This window comes from Rhopalosiphum maidis, chromosome 1 (assembly GCF_003676215.2).
Source record: "Rhopalosiphum maidis isolate BTI-1 chromosome 1, ASM367621v3, whole genome shotgun sequence".
NCBI lineage: Eukaryota > Metazoa > Arthropoda > Insecta > Hemiptera > Aphididae > Rhopalosiphum > Rhopalosiphum maidis.
Window position 1 is genome coordinate 58816400 of NC_040877.1, and position 10435 is coordinate 58826834.

Below are 10435 nucleotides of genomic sequence, written 5' to 3' on the forward strand. Positions count from 1 at the left end.
TTATTTGTAAATCAATATTCTCATCAAAAATAACCATAAAACTCATCCAAGTACACTTTTGCCAAAATAAAAATATATACTCTACCATTATCCTAATACTGTTTGTTTTAGATACGCAAAAAATTGTAGGACTGCATTTTTAATTTAAATGTTTGTTTATCAGCCTGAAAGATTTGATTCAAGTTAAAGATGTTTAGAATAATATCTCTATATTATAATAGGTACAAAATATGAATATATCCTAAAAAAGAGATTGATTAACAATCTTTGACGATAATAATAATAGCTATATTTAAATAGTTATAGACGCCTTTAAACATATTATTTGTATGAATAATAGAGCCTGTAGATATAATGCCCTTCAGCATGAAACAGTTGTTTTTATGTAAATAATCGATCATGGTGAATTTGTAATTAATACTAATACTTAACAAAAACATTATACAAACTTCAATAATTTACGCCTAGATCAAACTCATTACGTGATTTTAATTTTAACTTGAATTTGTTTCCGAGTTCTTATCGTACCTAATTTGAAAAGTTAGAATTTAAAATGAGAATAATTTTTTCCATTCGTGAATATTTTGTTAAATAAATAGTTTATTACTTCAAAATATGTAATGGAGTATTTTTTTATTTTCAAAATTTAGCAAAAGCGCGCTACTAAAGTAAAGCTATACTTAACTCTTTTTAAATTAAATAAAAATTACGGTAACTTAGTTAATATTATTTTGAGAAAATTATGTAGACTTTTGTTATTCATAAAAGTGTTTATTTTACAACTACTGTTGATTTACATAATATATGTTATGAAACGTTGAACTTTAAATGTAAAACTGTTTTCGTTGTAACATATGTGAATCCACATTAAGTTAAAATGTATTGGACTGAAAGGGTTGATAATTTTGAATTGTAGGTGTGTAACTAATTATAAAGAGTCATCCAGATGAAAAGAACATTATTCATACAAGGTTGACCAATAGCGTGCAAAAATGTATGGTATTTTCAGATAAATCCTTTATATTACAATTAGGTACAATGCAAAATAAACATTTAATATTGTGTTGTGTTAGTTCAACGATATTCTCTATGATCACTTTTTTAACATTAGCATTTAGGTTTGGGTTAGGACAGAAAAATAACACTACATTTAAGCTGGGTCGTGCCATAGTTTATTTTAAATCGTATTTTATAACAATTAAAATTAAACTATTTGTAAATTATAGTAGTTATAGTGGCTTTAAATAAATATATACAATTAATTTTGAAGCATCAATTTATACTCAATATTACATATTATTTCAAGGACAATCATTAAATATGTATATATTAATAACAATATTAACAAAATATATAAACAGTATAGAAGGTGATTATTTTTTCACTTAACAGATATTTTCTCGGAAAGTATGTATTAAAAAGAAATCATCTTAACGTAATTTTAAATTATAAAAAAATTTCGTAAAAACATTTAGTATGTGAAAACTATTAATTAATTATACAATCATAAAATGTTATAAATTAAAATAATATAAAAATAAAACTGCGTAAATTAATTTAGGGGGTCAATCATGTGACAATAAACTTTTATAAAAAAAATTCTTAATGGAGACAATGCAACATTCACAATTTCTAAGGATATCTTATAATTTAAAATACAGCGTATAGTGCAACCGCAAAAGTTCACAAACTTTTCATGGCGCGATCAATTTTGGAAAGTTTTTAAATGGTAGTATATCATACATTAGTATGGTCATTAGACCTTTATTTTGTTTTCATATTATTGATCACTATCTTTGCGATAACTTTTGTTCAAGTATGATGTTACATCACTGACGTGGTGAAATACTTATACATTTGTAATCGCCGTAGATAATGATCAATGATGAAATAATTAAGCTCGATCATCTATGTAGAATCATTACATGACGAAAAAATACTATATTATATTTTTTTTAATATTATAATTACATATATACGAGGCGTGTCCAGAAAGTAAGTGTACTTGAGGCTCTCACGGCCATAGGGAATATTTTTCTACTGTGTTGGCTACACTGCCGTATATCTTTACTCATCTTCTTTATAACAAGACCATAACGAGTTCAGTACGTTGAAAACTGTGGTCACAAGAATTTTTCTTGTGAATAATGTCGGTCGAGTCTGCCGCCACCTCCTTTGTCCACTTCTCGACCGCCCCTTCACCTCCTCGTCAGTAAACAATTTTTTTCCACCCGTGTGCCTCTTCAGGGAAGTGAACAAATGGTAATCTGAAGGCGCCAGGTCGGGGAATACGGAGGGCGGTTCAAAACATCTCATCCAAATGAGCCCAAAAATTGTTTCACGACATTGGCTGTGTGGGGTCTGGAGTTGTCGTGCAGCAGGCAGACTCCTCTTGTTAACAGACCCTTCCTTTTATTTTGAATAGCTCTCCTCAATTTTTATAGGGTTTCACAATACCTTGCTGCTTTGATGGTCTCACCCTGAGGTAAATATTCAATCAATATGACGTCTTTGTGGTCCCAAAACACTGATGCCATGATTTTTTTGACTGAAATCGGTTTTGAACTTTTTGGTTGAGGGTGAACACTAGTGTTCGGACTGTCTCTTGGTTTCAGGCATGTAGTGTGCAACCCAAGTTTCATCTCCAGTAACAATAGACTTGAGAAAATTATCACCCTCTAGTTTATAGCGTTCCATAGAGGCAATGAATGACGGCGCGGATTTCACACTTGGCGGCAAACTCGATCGACATGTTTCACGAGAAAAATTCTTGTGACCACAGTTTTCAACGTACTGAACTTGTGATGGTCTTGTTATAAACGAGAGGAGTAAAGCTATACAGCAGTGTAGCGAACATAGTAAAAAAATATTTCCTGCGGTCGTGAAAGTCTTAGTACACTTACTTTCTGGATATGCCTCGTATTTGCAACAATATTATACAATACATTTTTAATTATTTAATTGAATTACGATATTTTAGCACCCTCTAAAAGCTAATCTTGTGCCGGAGGAACAATTTTTATCACTATTCTGTTATACATAAGGTAAGTAAAATAGTAAAAATTAATAATATATATAGACATACAATAATATCATGAAAAAATGTTTATTATAAAAAAAGACAAAATGAAAAATTACATTTAAAAATAACAAATTTAGTATACTAATTAAATAATTTAAATATTTGATAAATCTAAGCATTTCACATACATTTAAACAACTCAATAAAACTTTTTTAAAGTGATATCAATATTTAACTAACGACATAATCTTAACCCAGTGTGTAAAACGTTATTTTGACCAAATACCTTTTTAACACGTAGTAAATTTTTTTTGACATTTTCATTTGAATTAATACACAAAATATATTATATCTTATACATATACTTAAACTTTATAGTTATTTTATATTAAATATTTTAAACTATAAAAAATGTATAAATATTTACAAACTTAACCCACTTTTGGGTCGTAACCAACAGTTTAGGAACATCTGGTGTAGTGTACTAATACGATAATACGTAATATCACATATGAGTATATTATGAAACTAACATCTTCTAATCATCAAATTTAACTAGCACAATATAGAACCAAATTTTTAAAATTTAAATAATAAACATTCTTTGATTGGTAATTATTACATTATTACCTTTAAGTTTTAGACTACTTATTTATTCGTACAATTACTTATTCAAAAACGAATGTATGTAATATAACGCTGTATTAAATACAGAATTCTCACTAATATAACAAAGTGAAGTCTGAAAACAGAAATGGGACAAGTGTAATTCACATTATCAAATTACATCTAATTAATCCAAACTATAATTGATTAATACAGTTATTGTAGAAACCATCCAAGATGAAAACAGTACGACCACAATTAGACTTAGAAAAGATACATAATATCTAAAAACATTGTAACACATCTAAAAATAAGTACGTGTAATCGTAATGACGTAAAATGAAAATTATAATAATTAATAACTATTAGATAATAATAATTATAATAATAAATTTGGTAAATGTAATAAAAGAAAATTTAAAAAGGTAATAACTTACTACTTATTACTAATAAGTGAGATAATGTATTCAACTGTCTAATATCGAGTAAGTGATTTATATAAGAACTGATAATTTGTATCTTGTATAATTATGATTACAATTTGATATTTACAATATGTCTCCTAATGTCCCCAAAAATATTATTTTTGGAAGAAGTAATGTAAATGGTGACTAAAAATATAATTATTTTATAAATTACATATCGAAAAAAAATTGTAGGTATTTACGTAATTGTGACATATTTTTATGTCTTAAAAATGTAACGTTCGGGTAAATTTGTTTATGTTATTTTCTTACTATTATTATTAATTTTAATTTTTAATAAAATGTACACGCATAAAATTAAAAAACTTAACTAATATCATAAGGTAGTTACTAATTTTAACTAAATCGAACTTATATATTTTATTATTATAATAAAATATATATCAAGTGAAGTGAATTGCCACACCTGTTATCGTCGTTGTCTTATATTTTCACTATGCGTGTGAACGAAAAAAAACCATTAATGCCTGTGAATAATGGGTAGTGAACATTTCAAAATATTTACCACCTGTTAGTGTTTCGACCTCACCTTAACATCAACAAGGGATTTAAGAAAACCTTTTAACGCTATTATTATTTCAAAGTAAATAAATAAAACTCAAATAGTCATACATATTTTATTATACGTCGTGATTAAAAAGATTAAAGAAAAAACAATAGTACATTATTGATATTTATTTTTTGCACTTTCATAAATTAAATTTAAAATTAAAATATTTTTTATTTGATTATATTTCTTGGAACTAATTTTTACTTCATCACTAATTTTAATTTCACCATAACATTTTACCTTAATTTACAAAAATACGTATTGTCGTATAGCAATGTTATTTTAATACTTGATAAGAAAAAAAATATAAAAAAAAAATACTTTTAATACGTTTATGCTACAGCAACAAACATTTGTTTTCTAAATTTGTATGATAAAAATGTAATTTTTATTATTAGAATTAACAAAATATAATAGCAATTACAAATCATTTAAACTATTATGACAATTTCTTCATTAAACAATGTTTAAAACTAATGGATCTTGTTAGTAACTCCATTTTAACAGTCCGAGAATTCATCGATTATCTTCACCCTTGTAATTCGGTTATTTGAAGGGACATTCCTTGACTTTCATTAGAATTCCTCGTATTTCGTTTTCGTTTTGTACTTTCTTTAGTTACTCTATGAAAATGCAATACTAACCTATTTCGGCCGAAACCTTAATACGATTTGTGTGGACTGTCAACGGCCATCGTTTAAAAAGTTATGTATGTATATTGTACAAAATAAATGTACATATCGTATTATTTTAAAAGATAAATAGTACTTTTCACTGAAAACTCAAAGTCTTAAATTATTTAATATAATAATTTAATATTATTAATTGGTGTAAAGCAATCAAATAAAATATATGATAAATGATATAATTATACAGTGCATAATATTAGTGAAAATGTACTTTCCAGAAATATCAAATTTAAAAAATATATTGTGTACAGATTAGTATAAAATAAAACCGTTTACTTTCTTAGCTTTTACACAATTCATCCGTGTGTGACAATTAAAATAAGAATAATATTTAGTATATGATTAATTAATTTACAAAGTATACGCAAACAAACGGAGGAGACTCGTCTAACGTAACTCCTAAAATTAGCTTACATAATTATTAATTACATAAGTTACATTTTAGATTATAACAGTACTTTGCACAAATTTCTTTACAGATGGCAAGGCAGACAATTACAGAATCTTTTATACTGTAACTATTAGCTACTACATTTATTAAAGTATAAGCTAGTGGAAGAAGAAATATGCAAAACATATACATTCTAAGTGTTTGTTTTTCTTAAACAATTTCTAGCGTAGTCTGAAATTGTCAATCGGGAGCAGAAATTTAAAATGTATTATACAACTTATACACGAATTCCAAATCCTACTGGTAAGTATTCACAAATTATTATACACCATACTCTCTCTTATAATTAATAACGAATTAACTTCATGGTAACTGGAAATAACGTGTTTCCAAGCCCTTCATCATTGGGCCAATAATTTTGTTTATGTCTTTAAATAATCTTGCAGAGTTGTATTTCCTCTTGTCAGCAAATTTGGCTCTGCCAATTTGTATTTCTATATATAAATACGGATATATCACTGTAATTTACTGTAATTTATCATTGATTAAAGTATTAAATCGTGAAAGTAATAAATATTTATTAATAATAAAATTATACTTTTTTTTTTTACAAATGTATTCCAGCAATATTATATTACTATACCATTTATTAAGCTTAAAAACAGGTATGTTTCGAAGTTTTTTTTCTGAAGTAACTAATTTTTAACTAAGTTAAGCCACTTTTTTTTTTCAATCAACTTTAAAAAGTAACAAATTAAAAAGAAAGAAAAATAACTTTTAACTTTAAGCTTAACTTAAATTTTTCCATATTAACTTAACGAGTTAAAAAAATTAGTTAACTTGCTCGGCCTTATCAGAAACTATCTTCAATTTTCAAAACGTGTTAAATGTTCACCTGCATAATATTTCCACCGCCATCACTGTACTGAAGAGTTCAAACTTAAACAACTAATTTGCTACAATTCACTAAACAGTTCTTAGAACTTGAAATATTTCTCATATGGCTCTAAACAACAAGAGAAAACTTTTTTTTGCACATATTGAACAAAATATATGCTAATGCTAATTACACATTAATAGCATATTTGCTTGCCAAATATTATAGAAAATTGATTGAAAAATATTTACAAACGTTTGTAGAAGTAAAAAAAAAGTGGTGAATTTTTTAGCAAAAAGTGGTGATGCCTATCTGGTGCTGTTGTCATATATTATAATAACATCAAACAAAAATAAATTTTTTTTAATGTTCCAGAAGTATAATGATTCGTAATATTGTACATTTATAAGATTATACGTGACTTGCTTATAGTGTTATCTAACATTTTATCATTTTTATCTTACATTAAATTATAGAATATAATATATATAGCTTGATAGGTACAAACTGACAACTTAAATTTACTATGTAATAAAATAAGTTATCTTATTCGTTACCGTATTCATTAAAATGTATACCCACTACCCAGGGGTAAATGATAAAAGTTATTCACGTAAGTAAAAATTAAAATACCACGTAAAAAACCGAGTTATTTTCGTAAATTTAAATTCCTGGGTATTTTGGGTATTTTTATATTTTATATATTAAATAATATACTATACATTTATTTTTATTAATATTTTATCTTTTTATCTTCAACTAAAAAAATTATTATTTATTATAATCAGTTGGTATTACTATTAAAAATGTTTTTCTATTTAGAAATTTTACTTTTTTTAATAATTGTTTTTAAGGTTTATTTTAATTTAAATCTGTTTATTTAAACAAAATAATACCCTTAGATGTATGCTGTTAGTCGTGCATATTACGTTTCATATTATTATTTTTATTATAAAGAAATATATAGAAACAGAACACGTATTTCACTATATTTTTATCTTATACTTGTTATTAAATGTTATTATATGCTTGCTCCTTCAGTTTATAGGCCGCGTTGTGTTATAGGTAGTTGTAAAATTGTATTTCAAAATATTAAATTCGCTATTCGTTATTTATTATTAATTATATATTATACTCGTAATCATCAGTAGTTTAAGTGTTAAACATTTTATTTTTAATATTAATGTAGTATAATATTAATTGTTTTAACAAATCATTCATTAATTACACAAAAATAAATACTACACATGATCTAGGATATTAATAACTAATAAAAAAATTTAAAGCAAAACAGTTAATTATGTTAAATAATAGAGACCTATAATTTTTTTAATGGTACCCTGAAAATGAAATTGTGCTTTAACCATTATTTAAGACCCGTTATAATGTATTTTATTACATTAAAATAATAATGTAATACTAAAATATTTTAATGAGACATTTCGACCACGAATTATTTTCACTGAAATTTATAATTAAATATTATACAAGATTTAAGTTTTTAATATTATTAAAACTGTCACCATTTTTTACAAAAGGATTTATATGTAATATATAAAAATAATAAAGAATTTAAAAATAATCTTTTAGACGAAAATAATGAACATGCATACCTTAACTTTTAATTAAATTCGTGTTTCGTATGTTTACGCGTATATCTATATTTCATGTACATTTTTTTTTAAATGAATAGAAAAATATAAACAGGAAATCGGCTCTGCTGTATAGTAAGCGTCGAACGTACCACGACATTGAGTAGGTCATTATAGATTTATAGTAGATGGATCATATTTTAATTCAATGATGCATAATTATTATTGTTTACGAAAAATTATTCTAAATAGAAATCGTTTTAACATCTATTTTTAAGGAGTTTCTGTGATTTATTTTTCTATTAATACATGACAACAGTATTTTGTATTATTTTCGCCAAAAAATATCACATAATATAAATATACAATACTAATATTAATGTTATCAACTGAAGTCAATATTGACGTACCTTATAAGAATAGTGTGATATTGAGATTAAAGTTATAGTCTTTTATTAAACTTTCATTGTGCATATATAACGATAACATACGTAATGGTAAGAATAAGTTGCAAGTCCTTGCGACAAATATTATTTTAGTTAAAACAAAATAACTAATAGCAAAATCATTATTTTTTTCATTTAAATATCTAATTTCATGAAAATTAGAAATTAAAATGCTCATAAAAAGTCTATAAACTTTGCAAAAAAAAAATAAATATTTATTCTTATATTAAATTGTCAACCTTAGGTATGAAAATTTAAAACTTTTTCGAATTTTTATCTAAAAAATAATAAGCAAATATTGTTTGAGATTATATTTTCAATATAGTTTTATTGCTATAAAAAAATGTATAATCATAGATTAGAAAAAAGGTAAATACAAGAATAAAATTATCTAAACAGCTCAAAAACCACCACAATATTCAAAAATGTACACCATTACTATACAAAATTAATATAAGCAACTTGTGAAAATTTCAAGTATCTAAGATTATTTCTTTCAATTACAAAATGTAAAAAACCGATTTTATCCAACAGTACCTAGTAATAAACTAAAAAACTGCTTTACTCTAAAAACTCATTGCTCTACTTTGAAACTAAATCTTAAAACATCATAAGCAGCATTCTATTTGAAGTCTGATCGACATTAATTTATAGTAATATGGTTGAATGTTTTAATAAATTGTATCAATGATAAGCTTTGATGAATAAAAGAATGTTTAAAATACATAAAAATAATACAATAATTTCCTTTAACTATACGTTTAAAAATAAGTACCCAACAATCACTTTAAATTTAATTTTAATTTAAAAACTTTATGAAAGCAATAATTGTTGTAGGTATAATTTATTAATACATGTATACAGTTCACAAGCTAGAACAAAATTGAAAATAAAAAGACGCACAACTGCCACAACTCATAATATAATATTATTTAATCATTAATACATCATATTTTTTTACAATATACATAGGTACATTTAAAATACCTACTTAATTACGTTTTCTGGTTATATTATTTTTTTTCGTACATAAAACGATTCAATAATTTTTTTTATAAAAGAACAACATTCTTTCTAACTATTCATTTGTGAACACTTATTTGAGATTTATTTATTTCATTATACAGGTAATATATCATACAAAAAAAACTTTTCAACCTGTCAATATTTTTCTATTATTTTTAGAATAATACATATAATATACAGACATACAGTAGATATTTATACTAGTTTCTATAATAGGTTTTTTTTAAGAGCCTTACATAAATCATCCCAACATACTGTCATGCAAAACTTTATTATTTTGTAAAAATAAATAGAACCTATAAACACTTCACGGTATGGAAATTTAATACCATAATATTTTTATATGATTGTAAAATTAACTATACCTATAAACTATTGAATTTCTTTTTTTAATGCTTATTAAATAATATGTTGATTACAAATTACTGTAAATAATATAATTAAATGTATTTGAATACAAATATATACCTTATTATTAATCTTAATAATATATTTTTTAAAACATTTTTTTGTTATCATAAATCATTAACTTTTAGTGTGGACATTTTATGAAAGTATAGTGCGTTATTGCTATTCCATAATCTTAGTTGAGAAGACGCTAATATAATTACACCTGCACATGTTGTCTTCATCTTATACAAACATGCAATATAGCAAATTTACATTCAGTAGAACAAATTTTGTGTTATTATAACTTTAATATTAAAGCGAATTGAACTATCACAAAAATTAAATGTATGAATATTTAGAT